We start from the raw sequence: 25766 nt of genomic DNA on the forward strand, positions 1-25766 counted from the left end.
AACAATGCTTGGTCTAATGTAAGGAAAGGAGACAATGCCTAGTCTCATGCAAGGAAAGGAGATAATGCTTAGTCTCTGGCAATGAAAAGCAATGCTTAGCCTTATACAAGGTGAGGGTGCTGCCTAGTCCTATGCAAGGAGTGGAGACTATGCTTAGTCTCATGCAGGAAAAGGAGACAGCGCTTATCCTCTGGCAAAGAAGGCAGTGCTTAGCCTTATGCAAGGTGAGGGCAGTGCCTAGCCCTATGCAAGGAATGGAGACAATGCTTAGTGTCATGCAAAGAAAGGCAACGTTTAGCCTTATTCAATGGTGAGGGAAGTGTTTAGCCCTATGCAAAGAGTGGAGACAATGCTTAGTCTCGTGCAAGGAAAGGAGACAATGCTTAATCTCTGGCAAGGAAAGGCAATGCTTAGCCTTATACAAGGTGAGGGCGGTGCCTAGCCCTATGCAAGGAGTGGAGACAATCCTTAGTCTCATGCAGTGAAAGGAGACCGCGCTTTGCCTCTGGAAAGAAGATAGTGCTTACCATTATGCAAGGTGAGGGCAGAGCATAGCCCTATGCAAGGAGTGGAGACAATGCTTAGTCTCATGCAAAGAAAGGCAATGTTTAGCCTTATTCGATAGTGAGGGAAAGGTTTAGTCCTATGCAAAGAGTGGAAACAATGCCTAGTCTAATGTGAGGAAAGGAGACAATGCCTAGTCTCATGCAAGGAAAAGAGACAATGCTTAGAGTCTGGTAAGGAAAGGCAATGCTTAGCCTTATACAAGGTGAGGGCGGTTCCTAGACCAATGCAAGGATTGGATACAATGCTTAGTCTCATGCAGGAGAAGGAGACCGCGCTTAGCCTCTAGAAAATAAGGTAGTGCTTAGCCTTATGCAAGGTGAGGGAAGAGCATAGCCCTATGCAAGGAGTGGAGACAATGCTTAGTCTCATGCAAAGAAAGGCAGTGTTTAGCCTAATGCAATGGTGAAGACAGTGTTTAGCCCTATGCAAAGAGTTAAAACAATGATTAGTCTAATGTAAGCAAAGGAGACAATGCCTAGTCTCATGCAAGGAAAGGAGACAATGCTTAGAGTATAGCAAGGAAAAGCAATGCTTAGCCTCATACAAGGTGAGGGCGGTGCCTAGCCCTATGCAAGGAGTGGAGAAAATGCGCTCATGCAGGAAAAGGAGACAACACTTATCCTCTGGCAAAGAAGGCAGTACCTAGCCTTATGCAAGGTGAGTGCAGTGCCTAGCCCTATGCAAGGAATGAAGACAATGCTTAGTCTCATGCAAAGAAAGCCTTATTCAATGGTGAGGGCAGTGTTTAGCCCTATGCAAAGAGTGGAGACAATGCTTATTCTTATGCAAGGAAAGGAGACAATATCTAGTCTCATGCAAAAAAAGGACACAATGCTTAGCCTCTTGCAAGGAAAGGCAATGCTTAGCCTTATACAAGGTGAGGGCGGTGCTTGGCCCAATGCAAGGAGTGGAGACAATGCTTAGTCTCATGTAGGAGAACGGGACCGCGCTTAGCCTCTAGCAAATAAGGCAGTGCTTAGCCTTATGCAAGGTGAGGGCAGTGCATAGCCCTATGCAAGGAGTGGAGATAATACTTAGTATCATGCAAAGAAAGGCAACGTTTAGCCTTATGCAATGGTGAGGGCAGTGTTTAGCCCTATTCAAAGAGTGGAGGCAATGCTTGTTCTAATGTAATGAAAGGAGACAATGCCTAGTCTCATGCAAGGAAAGGAGAAAATGCTTAGTCTCTGGCAAGGAAAAGCAATGCTTAGCCTCACAAGGTGAGGGCGGTGCCTAGCCCTATGCAAGGAGTGGAGAAAATGCGTAGTCTCATGTAGGAAAAGGAGACAATGCTTATCCTCTGGCAAAGAAGGCAGTGCTTAGCCTTATGCAAGGTGAGGGCAGTGCCTAGCCCTATGCAAGAAATGGAGACAATGCTTAGTCTCATGCAAAGAAAGGCAACGTTTAGCCTTATTCAATGGCGAGGGCAGTGTTTAGCCCTATGCAAAGAGTGGAGACAATGCTTAGTCTCATGCAAGGAAAGGAGACAATGTCTAGTCTCATGTAAGGAAAGGAGACAATGCTTAGTCTATGGCAAGGAAAGGCAATGCTTAGCCTTATACAAGGTGAGGGCGGTGCCTAGACCTATGCAAGGAGTCTAGACAATGCTTAGTCACATACAGGGAAAGGAGACCGCGCTTAGCCTCTGGTAAAGAAGGCAGTGCTTAGCCTTATGCAAGGTGAGGGCAGTGTATAGCCCTATGCAAGGAGTGGAGACCATGCTTAGTCTCATGCAAAGAAAGGCAACGTTTAGCCTTATGCAATTGTGAGGGCAAGGTTTAGCCCTATGCAAAGAGTGGAAACAATGCTTAGTCTAATGTAAGGAAAGGAGACAATGCCTAGTCTCATGCAAGGAAAGGAGACAATGCTTAGAGTCTGGTAAGGAAAGGCAAGGTGAGGGCGGTGCCTAGCCCAATGCAAGGAGTGGAGGCAATGCTTAGTCTCATGCAGGAGAAGGAGACCGCGCTTACCCTCTGGCAAATGAGGCAGTGCTTAGCCTTATGCAAGGTGAGGGCAGTGCATAGCCCTATGCAAGGAGTGGAGACAATGCTTAGTCTCATGAAAAGAAAGGCAACGTTTAGCCTTATGCAATGGTGAGGGCAGTGTTTAGCCCTATGCAAAGAGTGGAGACAATGATTGGTCTAATGTAAGAAAAGGAGACAATGCCTAGTCTCATTCAAGGAAAGGAGACAATGCTTAGTCTCTGGCAAGGAAAAGCAATGCTTAGCCTCATACAAGGTGAGGGCGGTGCCTAGCCCCGTGCAAGGAGTGGAGAAAATGCGTAGTCTCATGCAGGAAAAGGAGACAACGCTTATCCTATGGCAAAGAAGGTAGTGCTTAGCCTTATGCAAGGTTAGGGAAGTGCCTAGCCCTATGCAAGGAATGAAGACAATGCTTAGTCTCATGCAAAGAAAGGCAACGTTTAGCCTTATTCAATGGTGAGGGCAGTGTTTAGCCCGATGCAAAGAGTGGAGACAATGCTTAGTCTGATGCAAGGAAAGGAGACAATGTCTAGTCTCACGCAAGGAATGGGGGCATTGCTTAGTCTCTGTCAAGGAAAGGCAATGCTTTGCCTTACACAAGGTGAGGGCGGTACCTAGCCCTATGCAAGGAGTGGCGACAATGCTTTGTCTCATGCAGGGAAAGGAGACCGCGCTTAGCCTCTGGCAAAGAAGGCAGTGCTTAGCCTTATGCAAGGTGAGGGCAGTGTAAAACCCTATTTAAGGAGTGGAGACAATGCTTAGTCTCATGCAAAGAAAGGCAACGTTTAGCCTTATGCAATGGTAAGGGCAAGGTTTAGCCCTATACAAAGAGTGGAAAAAATGCTTAGTCTAATGTAATAAAAGGAGACAATGCCTAGTCTCATGCAATGAAAGTAGACAATGCTTAGAGTTTGGTAAGGAAAGGCAATGCTTAGCCTTATACAAGGTGAGGGCGGTGCTTAGCCCAATGCAAGGAGTGGAGACAATGCTTAGTCTCATGCAGGAGAAGGAGACCGCGCTTAGCCTCTGGCAAATAAGGCAGTGCTTAGCCTTATGCAAGGTGAGGGCAGTGCATAGCCCTATGCAAGGAGTGAAGATAATGCTTAGTATCATGCAAAGAAAGGCAACGTCTAGCCTTATGCAATGGTGAGGGCAGTGTTTAGCCCTATTCAAAGAGTGGAGGCAATGCTTGGTCTAATGTAATGAAAGGAGACAATGCCTAGTCTCATGCATGAAAGGAGACAATGCTTAGTCTCTGGCAAGGAAAAGCAATTCTTAGCCTCATACAAGGTGAGGGCACGGCCTAGCCCTTTGCAAGGAGTGGAGAAAACGCGTAGTCTCATGTAGGAAAAGGAGACAACGCTTATCCTCTGGCAAAGAAGGAAGTGCTTAGCCTTATGCAAGGTGAGGGCAGTGCCTAGCCCTATGCAAGGAATGGAGACAATGCTTAGTCTCATGCAACGAAAGGCAACGTTTAGCCTTATTCAATTGTAAGGGCAGTGTTTAGCCCTATGCAAAGAGTGGAGACAATGCTTAATCTCATGCAAGGAAAGGAGACAATGTCTAGTCTCATGCAAGGAAAGGAGACAATGCTTAGTCTATGGCAAGGAAAGGCAATGCTTAGCCTTATACAAGGTGAGGGCGGTGCCTAGCCCTATGCAAGGAGTGGAGACAATGCTTAGTCTCATGCAGGGAAAGGAGACCGTGCTTAGCCTCTGGGAAAGAAGGCAGTGCTCCGCCTTATGCAAGGTGAGGGTAGTGTATAGCCCTATGCAAGGAGTGGAAACCATGCTTAGTCTCATGCAAAGAAAGGCAACGTTTAGCCTTATGCAATGGTGAAGGCAAGGTTTAGCCCTATGCAAAGAGTGGAAACAATGCTTAGTCTACTGTAGGGAAAGGAGACAATGCGTAGTCTCATGCAAGGAAAGGAGACAATGCTTAGAGTCTGGTAAGGAAAGGCAATGCTTAGCCTTATACAAGGTGAGGGCGGTGCCTAGCCCAATGCAAGGAGTGGAGACAATGCTTAGTCTCATGCAGGAGAAGGAGACCGCGCTTAGCCTCTGGCAAATGAGGTAGTGCTTAGCCTTATGCAAGGTGAGGGAAGTGCATAGCTATATGCAAGGAGTGGAGACAATGCTTAGTCTCATGCAAAGAAAGGCAACGTTTAGCCTTATGCAATGGTGAGGGCAGTGTTTAGCCCTATGCAAAGAGTGGAGACAATGCTTGGTCTAATGTAAGGAAAGGAGACAATGCCTAGTCTCATTCAAGGAAAGGATACAATGCTTAGTCTCTGGCAAGGAAAAGCAATGCTTAGCCTCATACAAGGTGAGGGCGGTGCCTAGCCTTGTGCAAGGAGTGGAGAAAATGCGTAGTCTCATGCAGGAAAAGGAGACAATGCTTATCCTATGGCAAAGAAGGTAGTGCTTAGCCTTATGCAAGGTTAGGGAAGTGCCTAGCCCTATGCAAGGAATGAAGACAATGCTTAGTCTCATGCAAAGAAAGGCAACGTTTAGCCTTATTTAATGGTGAGGGCAGTGTTTAGCCCGATGCAAAGAGTGGAGACAATGCTTAGTCTGATGCAAGGAAAGGAGACAATGTCTAGTCTCATGCAAGGAAAGGGGGCAATGCTTAGTCTCTGTTATGGAAAGGCAATGCTTAGCCTTACACAAGGTGAGGGCGGTGCCTAGCCCTATGCAAGGAGTGGAGACAATGCTTTGTCTCATGCAGGGAAAGGAGACCGCGCTTAGCCTCTGGCAAAGAAGGCAGTGCTTAGCCTTATGCAAGGTGAGGGCAGTGCATAGCCCTATTCAAGGAGTGGAGACAATGCTTAGTCTCATGCAAAGAAAGGCAACGTTTAGCCTCATGCAATGGTGAGGGTAAGGTTTAGCCCTATGAAAAGAGTGGAGACAATGGTTAATCTAATGTAAGGAAAGGAGACAATGCCTAGTCTCATGCAAGGAAAGTAGACAATGCTTAGAGTCTAGCAAGGAAAGGCAATGCTTAGCCTTATACAAGGTGAGGGCGGTGCCTAGCCCAATGCATGGAGTGGAGACAATGCTTAGTCTCATGCAGGAGAAGGAGACCGCGCTTAGCCTCTGGCAAATAAGGCAGTGCTTAGCCTTATGCAATGTGAGGGCAGTGCATAGCCCTATGCAAGGAGTGGAGATAATGCTTAGTATCATGCAAAGAAAGGCAACGTTTAGCCTTATGCAATGGTGAGGGCAGTGTTTAGCCCTATTCAAAGAGTGGAGGCAATGCTTGGTCTAATGTAATGAAAGGAGACAATGCCTAGTCTCATGCAAGGAAAGGAGACAATGCTTAGTCTCTGGCAAGGAAAAGCAATGCTTAGCCTCATACAAGGTGAGGGCGGTGCCTAGCCCTATGCAAGGAGTGGAGAAAATGCGTAGTCTCATGCAGGAAAAGGAGACAGCGCTTATCCTCTGGTAACGAAGGCAGTGCTTAGCCTTATGCAAGGTGAGGGCAGTGCATAGCTCTATGCAAAGAGTGGAGACAATGCTTATTCTCATGCAAAGAAAGGCAACGTTTAGCCTTATGCAATGGTGAGGGCAGTGTTTAGCCCTATGCAAAGAGTGGAGACAATGCTTGGTCTAATGTAAAGAAAGGAGACAATGCCTAGTCTCATTCAAGGAAAGGATACAATGCTTAGTCTCTGGCAAGGAAAAGCAATGCTTAGCCTCATACAAGGTGAGGGCGGTGCCTAGCCTTGTGCAAGGAGTGGAGAAAATGCGTAGTCTCATGCAGGAAAAGGAGACAATGCTTATCCTATGGCAAAGAAGGTAGTGCTTAGCCTTATGCAAGGTTAGGGAAGTGCCTAGCCCTATGCAAGGAATGAAGACAATGCTTAGTCTCATGCAAAGAAAGGCAACGTTTAGCCTTATTTAATGGTGAGGGCAGTGTTTAGCCCGATGCAAAGAGTGGAGACAATGCTTAGTCTGATGCAAGGAAAGGAGACAATGTCTAGTCTCATGCAAGGAAAGGGGGCAATGCTTAGTCTCTGTTAAGGAAAGGCAATGCTTAGCCTTACACAAGGTGAGGGCGGTGCCTAGCCCTATGCAAGGAGTGGAGACAATGCTTTGTCTCATGCAGGGAAAGGAGACCGCGCTTAGCCTCTGGCAAAGAAGGCAGTGCTTAGCCTTATGCAAGGTGAGGGTAGTGTAAAACCCTATTCAAGGAGTGGAGACAATGCTTAGTCTCATGCAAAGAAAGGCAACGTTTAGCCTTATACAATGGTAAGGACAAGGTTTAGTCCTATGCAAAGAGTGAAAACAATGCTTAGTCTAATGTAAGAAAAGGAGACAATGCCTAGTCTCATGCAATGAAAGGAGACAATGCTTAGAGTTTGGTAAGGAAAGGCAATGCTTAGCCTTATACAAGGTGAGGGCGGTGCTTAGCCCAATGCAAGGAGTGGAGACAATGCTTAGTCTCATGCAGGAGAAGGAGACCGCGCTTAGCCTCTGGCAAATAAGGCAGTGCTTAGCCTTATGCAATGTGAGGGCAGTGCATAGCCCTATGCAAGGAGTGGAGATAATGCTTAGTATCATGCAAAGAAAGGCAACGTTTAGCCTTATGCAATGGTGAGGGCAGTGTTTAGCCCTATTCAAAGAGTGGAGGCAATGCTTGGTCTAATGTAATGAAAGGAGACAATGCCTAGTCTCATGCAAGGAAAGGAGACAATGCTTAGTCTCTGGCAAGGAAAAGCAATGCTTAGCCTCATACAAGGTGAGGGCGGTGCCTAGCCCTATGCAAGGAGTGGAGAAAATGCGTAGTCTCATGCAGGAAAAGGAGACAGCGCTTATCCTCTGGTAACGAAGGCAGTGCTTAGCCTTATGCAAGGTGAGGGCAGTGCATAGCTCTATGCAAAGAGTGGAGACAATGCTTATTCTCATGCAAAGAAATGCAACGTTTGGCCTTATGCAATGGTGAGGGCAAGGATTAGCCTTATGCAAATAGTGGAGACAATGCTTAATCTAATGTAAGGAAATGAGACAATGCCTAGTCTCATGCAAGGAAAGTAGACAATGCTTAGAGTATGGCAAGGAAAGGCAATGCTTAGCCTTATACAATGTGAGGTTGGTGCCTAGCCAAATGCAAGGAGTGGAGACAATGCTTAGTATCATGCAGGAAAAGTAGACCGCGCTTAGCCTCTGGCAAAGAAGGCAGTGCTTAGCCTTATGCAAGGTGAGGGCAGTGCATAGCCCTATGCAAAGAGTCGATACAATGCTTATTCTCATGCAAAGAAAGGGAACGTTTAGCCTCATGCAATGGTGAGGGTAAGGTTTAGCCCTATGCAAAGAGTGGAGACAATGGTTAATCTAATGTAAGGAAAGGAGACAATGCCTAGTCTCATGCAAGGAAAGTAGACAATGCTTAGAGTCTAGCAAGGAAAGGCAATGCTTAGCCTTATACAAGGTGAGGGCGGTGCCTAGCCCAATGCATGGAGTGGAGACAATGCTTAGTCTCATGCAGGAGAAGGAGACCGCGCTTAGCCTCTGGTAAATAAGGCAGTGCTTAGCCTTATGCAAGGTGAGGGCGGTGCATAGCCCTATGCAAGGAGTGGAGATAATGCTTAGTATCATGCAAAGAAAGGCAGTGTTTAGCCTTATGTAATGGTGAGGGCAGTGTTTAGCCCTATTCAAAGAGTGGAGGCAATGCTTCGTCTAATGTAATGAAAGGAGACAATGTCTAGTCTCATGCAAGGAAAGGAGACAATGCTTAGTCTCTAGCAAGGAAAAGCAATGCTCAGCCTTATACAAGGTGAGGGAGGTGCCTAACCCTATGCAAGGAGTGGAGAAAATACGTTGTCTCATGCAGGAAAAGGAGACAGCGCTTATCCTCTGGCAAAGAAGGCAGTGCTTAGCCTTATACAAGGTGAGGGCAGTGCCTAGCCCTATGCAAGGAATGGAGACAATGCTTAGTCTCATGCAAAGAAAGGAAACGTTTAGCCTTATTCAATTGTGAGGGCAGTGTTTAGCCCTATGCAAAGAGTGGAGACAATGCTTAGTCTCATGCAAGGAAAGGAGACAATGTCTAGTCTCATTCAAGGAAAGGAGAAATTGCTTAATCTCTAGAAAGGAAAGGCATTGATTAGCCTTATACAAGGTGAGGGCGGTGCCGAGACCTATGCAAGGAGTGGAGACAATGCTTAGTCTAATGTAAGGAAATGAGACAATGCCTAGTCTCATGCAAGGAAAGTAGACAATGCTTAGAGTCTAGCAAGGAAAGGCAATGCTTAGCCTTATACAATGTGAGGTTGGTGCCTAGCCAAATGCAAGGAGTGGAGACAATGCTTAGTCTCATGCAGTAAAAGTAGACCGCGCTTAGCCTCTGGCAAAGAAGGCAGTGCTTAGCCTTATGCAAGGTGAGGGCAGTGCATAGCCCTATGCAAAGAGTCGATACAATGCTTATTCTCATGCAAAGAAAGGGAACGTTTAGCCTCATGCAATGGTGAGGGTAAGGTTTAGCCCTATGAAAAGAGTGGAGACAATGGTTAATCTAATGTAAGGAAAGGAGACAATGCCTAGTCTCATGCAAGGAAAGTAGACAATGCTTAGAGTCTAGCAAGGAAAGGCAATGCTTAGCCTTATACAAGGTGAGGGCGGTGCCTAGCCCAATGCATGGAGTGGAGACAATGCTTAGTCTCATGCAGGAGAAGGAGACCGCGCTTAGCCTCTGGTAAATAAGGCAGTGCTTAGCCTTATGCAAGGTGAGGGCGGTGCATAGCCCTATGCAAGGAGTGGAGATAATTCTTAGTATCATGCAAAGAAAGGCAGTGTTTAGCCTTATGCAATGGTGAGGGCAGTGTTTAGCCCTATTCAAAGAGTGGAGGCAATGCTTCGTCTAATGTAATGAAAGGAGACAATGTCTAGTCTCATGCAAGGAAAGGAGACAATGCTTAGTCTCTAGCAAGGAAAAGCAATGCTCAGCCTTATACAAGGTGAGGGAGGTGCCTAGCCCTATGCAAGGAGAGGAGAAAATACGTTGTCTCATGCAGGAAAAGGAGACAGCGCTTATCCTCTGGCAAAGAAGGCAGTGCTTAGCCTTATACAAGGTGAGGGCAGTGCCTAGCCCTATGCAAGGAATGGAGACAATGCTTAGTCTCATGCAAAGAAAGGCAACGTTTAGCCTTATTCAATTGTGAGGGCAGTGTTTAGCCCTATGCAAAAAGTGGAGACAATGCTTAGTCTCATGCAAGGAAAGGAGACAATGTCTAGTCTCATTCAAGGAAAGGAGACAATGCTTAATCTCTAGAAAGGAAAGGCATTGATTAGCCTTATACAAGGTGAGGGCGGTGCCGAGACCTATGCAAGGAGTGGAGACAATGCTTAGTCTCATGCAGGGAAAGGAGACCGCGTTTAGCCTCTGGCAAAGAAGGTAGTGCTTAGCCTTATGCAAGGTGAGGGCAGTGCATAGCCCTATGCAAAGAGTGGAGACGATGCTTATTCTCATGCAAAGAAAGGCAACTTTTAGCCTTATGCAATGGTGAGGGCAAGGTTTAGCCCTATGCAAAGAGTGGAGACAATGCTTAATCTAATGTAAGGAAAGGAGACAATGCCTAGTCTCATGCAAGGAAAGTAGTCAATGCTTAGAGTCTAGCAAGGAAAGGCAATGCTTAGCCTTATACAAGGTGAGGTCGGAGCCTAGCCCAATGCAAGGAGTGGAGACAATGCTTAGTCTCATGCAGGAAAAGTAGACCGCGCTTAGCTTCTGGCAAAGAAGGCAGTGCTTAGCCTTATGCAAGGTGAGGGCAGTGCATAGCCCTATGCAAAGAGTGGATACAATGCTTATTCTCATGCAAAGAAAGGCAACGTTTAGCCTCATGCAATGGTGAGGGTAAGATTTAGCCCTATGCAAAGAGTGGTGACAATGCTTAATCTAATGTAAGGAAAGGAGACAATGCCTAGTCTCATGCAAGGAAAGTAGACAATGCTTAGAGTCTAGCAAGGAAAAGCAATGCTTAGCCTTATACAAGGTGAGGGCGGTGCCTAGCCCAATGCATGGAGTGGAGACAATGCTTAGTCTCATGCAGGAGAAGGAGACTGCGATTTGCCTATGGCAAATAAGGCAGTACTTAGCCTTATGCAAGGTGAGGGCGGTGCATAGCCCTATGCAAGGAGTGGAGATAACGCTTAGTATCATGCAAAGAAAGGCAGCGTTTAGCCTTATTCAATGGTGAGGGCAGTGTTTAGCCCTATTAAAAGACTGGAGACAATGCTTAGTCTCATGCAAGGAAATGAGACAATGTCTAGTCTCAAGCAAGGAAAGGAGACAATGCTTAGTCTCTGGAAAGGAAAGGCAATGCTTAGCCTTATACAAGGTGAGGGCGGTGCCTAACCCTATGCAAGGTGTGGAGACAATGCTTAGTCTAATGTTGGGAAAGGAGACCGCACTTAGCCTCTGGCAAAGAAGGCAGTGCTTAGCCTTATGCAAGGTGAGGGCAGTGCATATCCCTATGCAAGGAGTGGAGACAATGCTTAGTCTTATGCAAAAAAGGCAACGTTTAGCCTTATGCAATGGTGAGGGAAAGGTTTAGCCCTATGTAAAGAGTGGAAACAATGCTTAGTCTAATGTAAGGAAAGGATACAATGCCTAGTCTCATGCAAGTAAAGGAGACAATGCTTAGAGTCTGGCAAGGAAAGACAATGCTTAGCCTTATACAAGGTGAGGGCGGTGTCTAGCCCAATGCAGGGAGTGGAGACAATGCTTAGTCTCATGCAGGAGAAGGAGACCGCGCTTCGCCTCTGGCAAATAAGGCAGTTCTTAGCCTTATGCAAGGTGAGGGCAGTGCATAGCCCTATGCAAGGAGTGGAGACAATTCTTAGTCTCATGCAAACAAAGCCAATGTTTAGCCTTATGCAATAGTAAGGGAATTGTTTAGCCCTATGCAAAGAGTGTAGACAATGCTTAGTCTCATGCAATAAAAAGAGACAATGCTTAGTCTCTGGAAAGGAAAGGAATACTTTGCTTTATACAAGGTGAGGGCGGTGCCAAGCCCTATGCAAGGAGTGGAGAAAATGCTTAGTCTCATGCAGGAAAAGGAGACCACGCTTAGCCTTGGGAAAAGAAAGCGGTGCTTAGCCTTATGCAAGGTGAGGGCAGTGCATAGTTCTATGCAAGGAGTGGAGACAATGCTTAGTCTAATGCAAAGAAAGGAAATGTTTAGCCTTATGCAATGGTGAGGGCTGTGTTTAGCCTTATGCAAAGAGTGGAGACAATGCTTAGTCTAATGTAAGGAAAGGAGACAATGCCTAGTGTCATGCAAGGAAAGGAGACAATGCTTAGTCTCTGGCAAGGAAATGCAATGCCTAGCCTAATACAAGGTGAGGGCGGTGCCTAGCCCAATTCAAGGAGTGGAGACAATGCTTAGTCTCATGCAGGAGAAGGAGACCCTGCTTAGCCTCTAGCAAATAAGGCAGTGCTTAGCCTTATGCAAGGTGAGGGTAGTTCATATCCCTATTCAAGGAGTGGAGACAATTCTTAGTCTTATGCAAAGAAAGGCAATCTTTAGCCTTATACAATGGTGAGGGAAGTGTTTAGCCCTATGCAAAGAGTGGAGACAATGCTTGGTATAATGTAAGGAAATGAGACAATGCCTAGTCTCCTGCAAGGAAAGGAGACAATGCTTAGTCTCTGGCAAGGAAAAGCAGTGCTTAGCCATTTACAAGGTGAGGACGGTGCCTAGCCCTATGCAAGGAGTGGAGATAATGCTTAGGCTCATGCAGGAAAAGGAGACAGTGCTTATCCTCTGGCAAAGAAGGCAGTGCTTAGCCTTATGCAAGGTGAGGGCAGTGCCTAGCCCTATGCAAGGAATGGAGACAATGCTTAGTCTCATGCAAGAAAAAGAGACAATGCTTAGTCTCTGGAAAGGAAAAGAATGCTTTGCTTTATACAAGGTGACGGTGGTGCCTAGCCCTATGCAAGGAGTGGATAAAATGCTTAGTCTCATGCACGGAAAGGAGACCGCACTTAGCCTCGGGCAAAGAAAGCAGTTCTTAGCCTTATGCAAGGTGAGGGCAGTGCATAGTCCTATGCAAGGAGTGGAGACAATGCTTAGTCTAATGCAAAGAAAGGCAACATTTAGCCTTATGCAATGGTGAGGGCTGTGTTTAGCCCTATGCAAAGAGTGGAGACAATGCTTAGTGTAATGTAAGGAAAGGAGACAATGCCTAGTCTCATGCAAGGAAAGTAGACAATGCTTAGTCTCTGGCAAGGAAATACAATGCTTAGCCTTATACAAGGTTAGGGCGGTGCCTAGCCCTATGCAAGGAGTGGAGACAATGCTTAGTCTCATGCAAGAAAAGGAGACGGCGCTTAGCCTCTGGTAAAGAAGGCAGTGCTTTGCCTTATGCAAGGTGAGGGCAGTGCCTAGCCCTATGCAAGGAATGGAGACAATGCTTAGTCTCATGAAAAGAAGGCAACGTTTAGCCTTATGCAATGGTGAGAGCAGTGTTTAGCCCTATCCAAAGAGTGGAGACAATGCTTAGTCTCATGCAAAGAAAGGATAAAATGCCTAGCCTCATGCAAAGAAAGGGGACAATGCTTAGTCTCTAGCAAGGAAAGGCAATGCTTATCCTTATACAAGGTTAGGGCGGTGCCTAGCCCTATGCAAAGAGTGGAGACAATGCTTAGCCTCATGCAGGGGAAGGAGACCGTGCTTAGCCTCTGGCAAAGAAGGCAGTGCTTAGCCTTATGCAAGGTGAGGGCAGTTTCTAGCCCTATGCAAGGAGTGGAGACAATTCTTAGTCTCATGCAAAGAAAGGTAGTTTAGCCTTGAGCGATGATGAGGGCATTGCTTAGCCCTATGCAAGAAAAGAAATAAATAGCTGTGAGAGAGTAAAATATTTCTTATCTTTATGTGTTTGCGTTTGGAAACTTTGTCGTTATGAAGATAGCGATTTTTGCTGCATGTATGTTTTTGCGAATATTACCGCATGTTCATTGTGCTTGCATTCAAAGAAAGGTTGTGAGATTCGTGGGGATGGTTGGTTCGTGCTTTTGATTCTTTGCTTCGCATTTACTTCAGTCTTGGGGCCCTATTTGAGCCACCCTGGGTAACATCTGGCTCCTTGACTCGGAATTTTGAGGATCCTGCTCAAAACGTTACCCCAGTTTAACTGTATACTTTTGCCAACACATTCCTCGGCTATTCCAAACGTGATGAAATCGAACCAACTCGATATCTTGCCCTAGTTTCTGATCATGGGGGAAATGACGATCGCTTGATGATAGTATGCACGAACCAACCATTGGGAATGGGAATAATCAAAAGAAAAAAAAAAAGCAAAAGGTAACCAAGTTAGTAAGGAATATTAAAAGAGTGTTTGCGATATTAAAATATGTTTCACAGAGTCATGCAATAATTTTCGTTCTAATTTGGGGACCTCATTGTGCCCGAGGTAGGCCTAAGGGACACGTAGACTTGGAGAAAATTGATGCCAACATTTGCATCATTTCATTAATGCCAAAATGAATCAAACCTTTACTAAATCGATAATAATAAAAATTACTAATGGCATTTAGCCTTATTACAATCGAAGTTTAAAGCTAAGCTAGAAAGCTGTAAAGAACATCATTTTCTAGTCTACTTGGTCCCTGAAGGACCTTCTCTGGGCTTAGCTCTTTTGACCCCATCAATCAGGTTTCCCAGATCGCACATATCCAATAGTAAGTAGGCTTTTTCTAGATGTCCTCCTTCACTGCCATCCGTGCTTTGACAATCTGAGAGTCTCTTTCTCATCTTTCCTCGAGCTCCATCAATCCTTGTTTCAAGTATTCCAATCTTTCTGTTGACTTAGTGGCAATATCCTTCCATTCCTTTATTGCTTCCATGTTCACTTTGTGTTGTTCCAGATGTTTAGCTTCAGACTCGAGTAGCCTTCTATACTTAACTTGTGCTTCAGCTACTTCATCTATGACCCTATCCTTCAAATTGACTCCTCGCTGGACGTCTCCTGCCATGTCATCCTCCAACCATGATAGATAGTAGTACATATGTCTTGCGTGATGCCTGTCTGGCTCAATGGTTTCTTTTTCCACAATGACCTTTTGGTTCCACATATGTTGTGCCTCGAAATTGAATGGAATGATATCTTATTTGAAATCTGCCTTGTACTAGACCATGTTGGAAACCTGAGGTATGACATGTTTTCTCCCCGCTTGCCTCATTACCCTTATAGGAGCATAAGGATACATGCCTCGCAACCCAATTAGTACCATATGAGTAGTCCCTCTTGACCTGATGATGAACTCACTGGTAGGAAACCACTCGAACATCCAATGTACCTGCTCGTCCGTCAGATTAATGAAGAAACGCACCCGACTTATAGCCTTTCCTGGTTGTGCAAACGTGTCTAGGATAAACGTCGTTTTCTTTGGGTGATGGGAAGCTATGTAGTCATTCAACGGTCGTCGCAGAAGCTCTTGATGATACTCTCCCATCTAAAAGTGTTCCATCAACCAGACTTGTAGTAACATATTACAACCCTCAAAGTGTCCAAATCCCTGCTTACACCGATCTAGAGCGCGGTACATCTCGGCTAAGATCATTGGGACGATAGTATAAGTTTGTCCTTTGATGCCCTCCATCAAAGTCCTGGCAACCATGGCTAAGAGAGTATGAATCCTTCCCCCTTTCATTGGAAATATCTATAACCCCAAGAAGCATACGATGAGCACATAAACCCGGCGGTGCGTCCAACCAAAGGAAGTAATGGTAAGTTACCCATGATGCGAACGATATGACTTTCTATGCCCATAACGCTCATAAAGAAATTCAAAAGGGATGTATGACTTCTTTAAACAGAGCAGCTCATTAATTTTCTTAAAACCCAACATCTTTAGAAAATCGTGAGGAGTGCGATTCTCTGGTGCCAGTAATCCCGTGCTATCCCATGATAACTTGGCGAAGTCTCCTATTTCCTCTAGGAGGGGAGTAATTTCTATATTTCCAAATCAAAAAATGGCTATTTTCTCGTCCCAGAACATGGTAGCGGCCTCAATCAATGCCCTATTTGGTCGAATGTTCAGCAAGGATGGCAGGTCACCCAATAATCTTCTCACATGATTCTTTCTCAAGGTGCAAGGTCTTTCTACCAGTCAAGTAGCAATGGTGGGTTGTTTTGGACCATACCGGACCTGCGGACTTCATGCTTCATTTTCTGTAAGCAAACAAAGGTTAGCCCTTTCCCCCTCCAGATTTGACTACTTATGCAATAATGATCAACACGTTGGTGTATTTTCTCCAAGTAATGCACATAATATGATAGTGTCCATTGGGATTGTGGAAATCCTGTCAGACATTGGACAAGGTTCATCTTAGCAGGTTGTTATGTTAATAATGTTCCAACCCGTACTAGGTTTAGCATGATGAATGTACATTTCAAGTTGGAGTAGGGTTTCTAGAATGGTCTAGACTAGTACTCCAAAGTGGACAACTTGAAAGGGAAAGGCACGGGACCGTCGATTGCACCGCTGATCGACTAGTCTACCGCAAATAAGCCTTTTCGATTTAAAAGGGTAATTTTCGGAAGAGCGCGGACACTCATCAAGTGCCCCTATGTTGATAGTTGGCACGAGTGGAGTATGCTGTGGAGCATGATTTATGCAGAAATAATAACACGTTATCAAGTATTTGCATGATATGTAAAAGCAGTAATTAATATAGCAAAGGTAAACATGGAAAGAATATAGAAGAAAGACAAAAGGAAGAAGTTAGTTTAGTTCATAAAAAATATATGCGGGAATGTAATAAAGCAGGTAAGGAAGTAGGAATGGGAAAGGCGTGAGATAGTAGTCTTAGACATGATTAAAAGAGATGAAGAGCGGTCATAGTAAACAAAGGTGAATAGGGGAAGGGATGTGCATGTCATAGCAAATTTAAAATAAAGGTAAATAGGGGAAGGGATGTGCATGTCATAGCAAATTTAACAAATAAAGGTGAAGAAGGGAAGGGATGTGCACGGAACAAAGAAAGTAATCCACATAAGCCAAGTTCATTATGGTAAGAGCCTAAGTGTAATCCCCAGTGGAGTCACCATGTTGTCGCGCCCCTTTTTCCCGCGAAATCGGGCTTCGACGTGTGACAACTCTTTTAAATGGGTATTAAAAGAGAAGAGTCACCACCTAACGGTTTTAAGGTGCGTTAGGGCACCTATTTGTAAATAAATCTGTTTGACTAGTAAATGCCACCAAAGATCGGGTAAGGTCTCAAATTACATCAAAGAGAGGGTGTTAGGCACTCTTCCAGGTCCACAACTCGATGTGTACAGATCTTTAAGGACTACAAAGATCTTTAAGGACTACAAAGATTCGACTACGATGGTATATGACTGAGCAAGTATATAAAGGAGGGGGGGTCCTATGTTTTTTAGCCTAAAGGATCACCCCGCGCAACATAAATAATAATTTGCAACTCCCTTTATCATAGGAGTCACTCAAATTATTCAGCGGGCACAGACTATCATCTCCTGCTACCCGATTACTATGTTGAAGTTGTTTACCTAAGAGCGTTCTAATTGAATTCTGAGTCGTACCCTATGCATGCGCTACCCGACCCATGCCTATGGCCCAAGAAGCTTTGGTCCTACTATTTGGGTGGTTCTAGACTTTACTTAGGTTGCTCGAAAATGATAAAACTAAGCGATATTCAAAAAAACAAAGAGGACTGCACATAATAGCAAAGAGTAGCTCATGTTAGCCTCCGCACGTAAACAAAGAAGCACGCAGACTGATTTTCAGATTAGGTAGTAGAACGTTTCGAACTTGAGACACAGAATCCTTTGGTCCTATGGGCATGATCTTTATATGATTCGAATATCAACAGGCGATGCTGCATTTTAGGCCAACGTACAGATTAAATCATTATAAGTCCTATAGACATGGTTTCTAAATGATTCTGATTTTAGCAATATACAGACAACGGATTTGCAGATTATAGAAACATATAGGCATGATTTCTAGATTGTTCGCAAAAGGCAGTGAAATGACTCTAGAACCATGAACTACAACCGCTAATTTTATAGACAAGTTCGTTAGGCAGGTGACAATGTCCTAGAAGCATGATATCTAATAGTTGGCGATTGACATTGATTTTATATAGTTTTATCCCTATAGGCATGCTATCTAGATGAGCAATACAAACGATATGGTCAGGTAATTGATTATTAAACCTATAGGCATGAGCAGTACAATGATAATTGAGATAGATTAATCATTCGAAGTCCTATAGGCATGGCTCCTAGGTAAGTAGAATATTGCATTGCTACGCCCTATAGTCATGTCATCAAAGAAAACACAGTAGTGGAGACTGGTACAGCGGATACTTAAAATAGCATGCATTGGCAAGTTAAGTGATGTGTGTGCGTATGACTCCTATAGGCAGACATTCTACTTATGAAGTTAAAACATGTGAAGCAAATAGCGAATAAATCACATAGATCGTATAGGCATGCTTTCTACCCATTTATGTGAGAATTAGAGTACCCTACCCCTCTTTTACTAATTTCCCCATATGTTTTTGTTCACAAATTATTATAGACCCCAAAATAATGAATACAAGTGCGAATGTTATATATTAAAAGGCTACAGGCCCAATACGCAGAGTAGGGCCGAAAGAATATAACCCAGTAACACCTGGGCCTTCAGCAAGCTTCTCCTTTCACACGAATAGTGAACCCAGGACCCAACATGTTTCAGAGTGAGAATGTATCAGCTATACACCCAGGGCCATACACAAACTCATACCAAACTTGAAAGGGAAAACCATACATGATAACCAATTGACAATCCTAAAGTCTATTAACAGTGGTCATAATTCTTAGAAGCTAAGGGAACAAGATTGGTTAAACAAGAGGGCTTGAGCATTGTCACGAATCAATTTCCCCTCCGTATGATGTCGTGACGACACCTAGTCTCTATGACTAGGTAAGCCTAACATTTGCGGAATAATGAAATGAAAACATAAATTCAACAACTAACTGTAGCAATAACAACATAACTGGATACCATGCCACTTGGCATGTACAATAACTAACTCCTCAATATACTACAAAGCATTCCCAAAACCCGGAACACCGTGAATCACAAACTACAGAAGGAAAATCTAGTGTCTCTATACATCAGAGTCTATCAAAAAAAAAATACATAATATAATGGACATGGGGAAGAGTAGAAGGGGACTCCGAGGTCTGCAGACGTGGCAGATATACCTTGAAGTCTCCAAAGCTGTCTTGGCTCACTGATAGTGCAGCTGATAAGGAGTACCTAGATCTGCACACAACAAACATGTGCAGAAGAGTTGCATGAGCACACCATAATTAGGACCCAGTAAGTGCCAAGCCTAACCTCGGTCGAGTAGTGACGAGGTCAGGTCAGGGCCCTACTGGTATAAATATAAATACACAAGATAAAATGAAATACAGCAGTAAAATAAAGGCTGAAAGTTAACAAGAATGAAATCACAGAAGACAACAGCTCAATACATAGAGCATACAACAGGGGATCTCCCGAGATACTATCTCGTAGTCCCAAACGTAAATGTGTAGGGGATCTCCCGGAAATACCGTTTCGTAGTCCCAAAGTAAATATGCAAGACAGGGGGATCTCCCGGAATACCGTTCCGTAGTCCCAAAGTAAATATGCAAGACAGAGGGATCTCCCGGAATACCATTCCGTAGTCCCAAAGTAAATATGCACCCAAACAATGGAATTCAATAGTCACAGCACGAAATTCTATAGCTCAACCTAAGTACCAGTTAAGGAAAGATAGGTAAATTCACTAAACATGCTGCACGTAGTTCAAGTAAATAGTTAAGGCAAATAGGCATGTTTTTCTAGTCTAGCTGGATACCACACATGCTGATGGAACTCAAATAAGAAGGAAATTAGGTTATTACTTAGTAGAAAAATCGGGTTTTTAATAATTAGCCCGTGTACATACTCGTCACCTCATGTACACGGCGCTCGTATACAAAAAATAGTACAAATCTTACGGGGAGTTCCCGCACACAAAGTTAGGCAAGCCACTTACCTCGAACCAATCTCAATCAACAAGTCAAAATACCTTTCCCATGAATATACGGTTCCGAATGGCCCAAATCTAGCCAAAAGTAATTACATATCATAAATACAATCATAATAGACTTATCCAATTAATGAAATCAATACTTTAATAAAAATTCCGAAATTTGCCCTAAAAGTCGACCCGGGCCCACGTCTCGAAATCAGGTAAAAGTCACAAAATACGAACACCTATTCACTCACGAATTCACTCGTACCAAAATTAACCAAATCCAATTTCTAAATCCCAATCAAAACATAGAAATTCAGTTAGGGAACTTTTCCCCCATTTTCCCAACTTTTCAATCCCAATCCGAAAATAAATGGAGAAAAAAACTATAGATTAATGAAATACAACCAAAAACGAGTTAGGAATCGTTACCCCAAAGTTTTCGCTGAAAATCCCTCAAAGAATCGCCAATTTTCGAGCTCCCAAGTCCTGAAATGGAGAAATGAATCAAGCCCTCAAAACTCTCTCTTTTCGGCCCAGCAAACCCGGTCTTGCGACCTCATCAGCACACCTGCGGTGCCGCTTCTGCGGCTAGGACTCCGCACCTGCTAGTTTTCATTAAAACTCCAGAGTCCGCACCTGTACACCTAAGTCCGCATTTGCGGATGTGCTTCTACGTCCACTCGTCCGCCTTTGCGGAACCTTGGGTCATTCTCATCTCCGCATCTGCGACTGCCCTTCCACAGATGCGGCTCCCGCTACTACGGCTCACTCGTCGCATCTGCGACCACTGACTCCCAGGCCTAAAGGCGCACCTGCGAACCCAGCTTTGCTTTTGCGGGGCCGCACCTGCAGACTCCCCACCGCAGGTGCAAAAACACCAGAAACCAGCATGTCAGAAATGCTTCTAAGTCTAAGCTTTCACCCGTTAAGCACCCGAAACTAACCCGAGGCCCCCGGGACCTCGACCAAACATACCAACAATCCTAAAACACCATACAAACTCAGTCGAGCCCTCAAACCACATCAAACAATGCTAAAATCACAAATTATCTTCCGATTCAAACCTAAAGAACTTGAAACTTCCAAATTCGATGATCGATGCTGAAACTAACCAAACCACGTCTGATTGACCCTAAATTTTGCACACAAGTCATATTCAATATTACAGACCTACTCCAACTTCCGGAATCAGAATCCGACCCCGATATCAAAATTTCCACTACCGGTCCAAATCTCCAAAAATTTAACTTTCGCCATTTCAAGCCTAAATGGGCTATGGACCTCCAAAACACAATCTGGACACACTCCTAAGTCCAAAATCACCCAACGGAGCTAATGGAACCGACGAAACTCCATTTCGGAGTCGTCTTCATGTAGTTTCGACTACAGTAAAAAATCCTAAGACTTAAGCTCCCGTTTTAGGGACTAAGTGTCCCAAAACACTCCGAAACCAAAAACAAGACCTCCCGGGAAGTCACATAAGTAGAAAAATATGCGGGGGAAACAGTAAATAGGGGATTGGGGCTATTTATTTCAAAATGACCGGCCAGGTCGTTACATCCTCCCCCTCTTAAAACAATTGTTCAGCCTCGAACGAGTATAGAGACATACCTGAAGTGGTGAAAAGATGAGGATAACGGATGCGAATATCCTGCTCGGTCTCCCAAGTCGCCTCCTCGACCGGTTGTCCCCTCCACTGAACCTTCACAAAAGAAATGTTCTTTGACCTTAGCTTTCTGACCTACCTGTCTAAAATAGACACTGGCTCTTCAACATAAGATAGATCCTTGTTCAATTGGACTGAGCTGAAATCAAATACGTGAGCCGGATCACCGTGATACTTCTGGAGCATAGAAACGTGAAATACTAGGTGGACCCCTATAAGACTGGGAGTCAAGGCAAGCTCATAAGCAACCTCCCCAATGCGTCACAATACCTCAAATGGGCCGATAAACCTTGGGCTCAGCTTGCCCCTCTTTCCGAACCTCATAACGCCCTTCATAGGCGAAACCCGAAGCAGGACTCACTCTTCAACCATGAATGCAATATCGCGAACCTTCCAGTCCTTATAGCTCATATGTATGGACTGGGCAGTGTGAAGTCTGTCCTGAATCACCTTAACCTTCTCCAAGGCATACTTAACCAAGTCCGTACCCAATAATCTGGCCTCGTCCAACTCGAACCAACCCACTAGAGACCGACACCGCCTACCATACAGAGCCTCATACGGTGCCATCTAAATGCTGGACTGTTAATTGTTGTTGTAGACAAACTCCGCAAGTGGTAAGAACTGATCCTAAGAACTTTCAAACTCCATCACACACGCACATATCATATCCTCAAGAATCTGAATAGTGCGCTCGGACTGCCTGTCCATCTGAGGGTGAAAAGTTGTGCTCAACTCCACTCGAGTACCCGACTCATGCTATACGACTCTCCAGAATCATGATGTAAACTGCGTACCCCGGTCAGAGAGTATAGATAACGGTACACCATGAAGCCTGATGATCTCGCGAATATAAATTCGAGCCAACTGCTCGGAAGAATAGGTAGTCATCACAGGAATGAAATGAGCCGCCTTGGTCAGCCTATCTAAAATCACCCAAACTGCATCAAACTTCCACTGTGTCCGTGGGAGTCCAACAACGAAATCCATAGAGATCCGCTCCCATTTCTACTATGGAATCTCCAACTTCTGAAGCAACCCACTTGGCTGTTGATGCTCATACTTTAACTGCTGGCAATTCAGACACCGAGCTACATATTCTACTTTGTCCTTCTTCATTCTCCTCCACCAGTAATGCTGTCTCAAGTTCTGATACATCTTTACGGCACTCGGATGAATAGAGTACATCGAACTGTGAGCCTCCTGGAGAATCATCTCACGTAAACCGTCCACATTAGGCACACATGGCCTGCCGTGCATCCTCAATGCACCATCATCCCCAATAGTGACCTCCTTAGCATCACCGTGCTGGACCGTGTCCTTAAGGACAAACAGATGGGAGTCATCATACTGACGCTCCCTGATACGATCATAAAGAGAAGACTGAGACACCACACAAGATAATACTCGACTTGGCTCAGAAATATCCAATATCACAAACAGGTTGGCTAAGGACTGAACATCCAACACCAATGGCCTCTCTGCTGCTAGTAGATATGCTAAACTCCCCAAACTCTTTGCCTGGCGACTCAAAGCATCGGCCACCACATTGGCCTTCCTCAGATGGTACAAAATAGTGATATCATAGTACTTAAGTAGCTCCAACCACCTCCGCTAACGCAAGTTAAGATCTTTTTTCTTGAACAGATGCTGCAAACTCCGATGATCGGGGTAAATCTCACAAGAAACATCGTAAAAATAATGCCTCCATATTTTCAAGGCATGAACAATAGCTTCTAGCTCAAGGTCGTGGATATGATAGTTCTTTTCATGCACCTTCAGCTGTCTGGACGCGTAGGGAATCACCCTACGGTCTTGCATCAACATCGCGCCAAGTCCAACTCGCAACGCATCATAATAAACTTTATAAGACCCCGAACCTGAAGGCAATACCAATACTGGGGCTGTAGGCAAAGCTGTCTTGAGCTTCTGAAAGCTCTCCTCACACTCCTTTGTCCACCTGAATGGAGCACCCTTCTGGGTCAGCTTGGTCATAGGTGTTGCAATAGAAAAAAATCCCTAAATAAACCGACGGTAATACCCCACCAAACCAAGGAAGCTCCGAATCTCTATCGCTGAGGACGGTCTGGGCCAACTCTGCACTGCTTCCACCTTCTTCGGATCCACTTTGATCCCCTCACTCGACAAAATATGACCTAAGAATGCCACATAATCTAACCAAAACTCATATTATGAGAACTTTGCATACAACTTCTTTTCTCTCAAAGTCTGAAGCACTGTCCTCAGGTGCTGCTCATGATCCTCCCAGGTCCGGGAAAAAATTAGAATATCATCAATGAATACGATGATGAAAGAATCAATATAGGGCCAGAAAACACAGTGCATCAAGTGCATAAAGGCTGCTGGGGTATTGGTCAGCCCAAATGACATCACAAGGAACTCGTAATGGCCATACCGAGTTTTGAAAGCAGTCTTCGGGATATCTGGATCCCGAATCTTCAACTGATGATAGCCTGAACGTAAGTCAATCTTGGAGAACACTCTGGCACCCCATAACTGATCAAATAAGTCATCAATACGAGGCAACTGATACATGTTATTCACTGTAACTTTGTTTAGCTGGCGATAATCAATACACATACGCAAAGAACCATCCTTTTTCTTCACAAACAAGACAGGAGCACCCCAATGTGACACATTGGGCCGAATAAAGCCCTTATCAAGCAACTCCTGCAATTTCTCATTCAATTCCTTCAACTCAGAAGGAGCCATACGATATGGAGGAATAGAGATGGGCTGAGTGCCCGGCAATAAATCAATGCCAAAATCAATGTCTCTGTCGGGCAACATGCCCAGAAGATCAGCTGGGAACACATCTGGATATTCCCTCACTACCGGAACTGACTCAACTATAGGGGTATCAATACTGGCATCTCTCACATAAGCTAGATACGCGTCACACCCCTTCTCAACCATTCGTTGAGGTTTAAGAAATGAAATAACTCGGCTGGGAGTATACTCTAAGGTACCTCTCCACTCTAATCGCGGTAAACTTGGCATAGCCAGCATCACGGTCTTAGCGTGACAATCAAGAATAGCATAATGGGTCGACAACCAGTCCATGCCCAAGATAACATCAAAGTCTACCATGTTGAGTAATAATAAATCATCTCGGGTCTCAAAACCACTAAGAGCAATCAAACATAACCAATACACACAGTCCACAACAAGAGAATCTCCCACATGAGTAGACATATAAATAGGGGAACTCAAAGAATCCTGAGATACGCCCAAATGTGGGGAAAAATAAGAGGACACATATGAATACGTAGAGCCTGGGTAAAATAATACCGACGCATCTCTATGATAAACTGGAACAATACTTGTAATGACAGAGTCAGAAGCAACTTCCTCTATACGAGCCGGAAGAGCGTAATACCTGGCCTGGCCTCCCCCTCTAGGGAGACCTCGACCTCCCCGACCTCCACCTCGAGCTGGCTAAGCAGGTGGGGAAGTAGCTGGTGTTGGAATTATGGCTTGAGGACCCGGTGGAGCACGTGGTGGCTAAGAAGTCTGTGGAGGTGCAACCCTCCTATGTCTGTGGCAATCCCTCACCATATGGCGGGTGTCTCCATACTCAAAGCAACACCCTCGGAGGGAATGGCTTCTACGACTGACTCGGGCCAGGTCTGCTGGACTGGCCGCTAAAAGCACCCCGAGAAGGGGGCATACTAGATACTGGCGGTGCATAATAAGGCTCCTGGGGCCTATAAGGGGCTGGAACACCACTAGTGACTGGAAGAGCTGAATGAACAGGGCGACTCACATAATCCCTACCATGGCGAGCTGCTGGGGCACGAGATTCAGAATAAGAACCAATCTCTCGAGACCTCTTGGCCTCTCTCTCCTCCCGGTCTCGGGCAAGCATTCCCTCCAATCTCCTAGCAATACTCACAACCTGATGGTAAGGGATATCCATCTCCAACTCCCTGATCATACTAATCCTGATACTGGGGTGGAGTCCCTCAATAAATCGTTGAACCTTCTCTCGAACTGTGGCAACCAAGGACGGTGCATGTCAGGCCAAATCGCTGAAGCGGGCTGCATACTCTAACATAGTCATAGCACCCTGGCGCAGCTGCTCAAATTCCGCACGCCATGAGTCCCTAGGATGTGGCAGGAGCTAATGGAATCAATCCAGCCTGAGCTAAGGTGCTGAACATGCTTATGAACTGGGCTAGAGTCCCCTAGAGGGTTGGTGCAGCAATAGGAACCTCCGGTGCCTGCCCTCCAACTGGAACTGCTGGGGGATCCTCTGTCGCAACTCGTACGGGTGCTCTAGCTGCACCGTGTGGCCATACTCTACCTCGGCCCCGGCCTCTGCCGGCTCTAGTAGGGGGTGCGAGTGCCTGGTCGTCAGATCCTCCGGTACGGGTCCTCACCATCTGTGAGAAAGAATAGAATAGAGAATTTTTAGAATTTGATACCAATAACTCGCACGACAGGGAATCAAAAGAAGTATGTTTGTTCCTAATAGTTCCATAGACTCCCGAAGATAAGTACA

Source organism: Nicotiana tomentosiformis, chromosome 3 (genome assembly GCF_000390325.3).
Source record: "Nicotiana tomentosiformis chromosome 3, ASM39032v3, whole genome shotgun sequence".
NCBI lineage: Eukaryota > Viridiplantae > Streptophyta > Magnoliopsida > Solanales > Solanaceae > Nicotiana > Nicotiana tomentosiformis.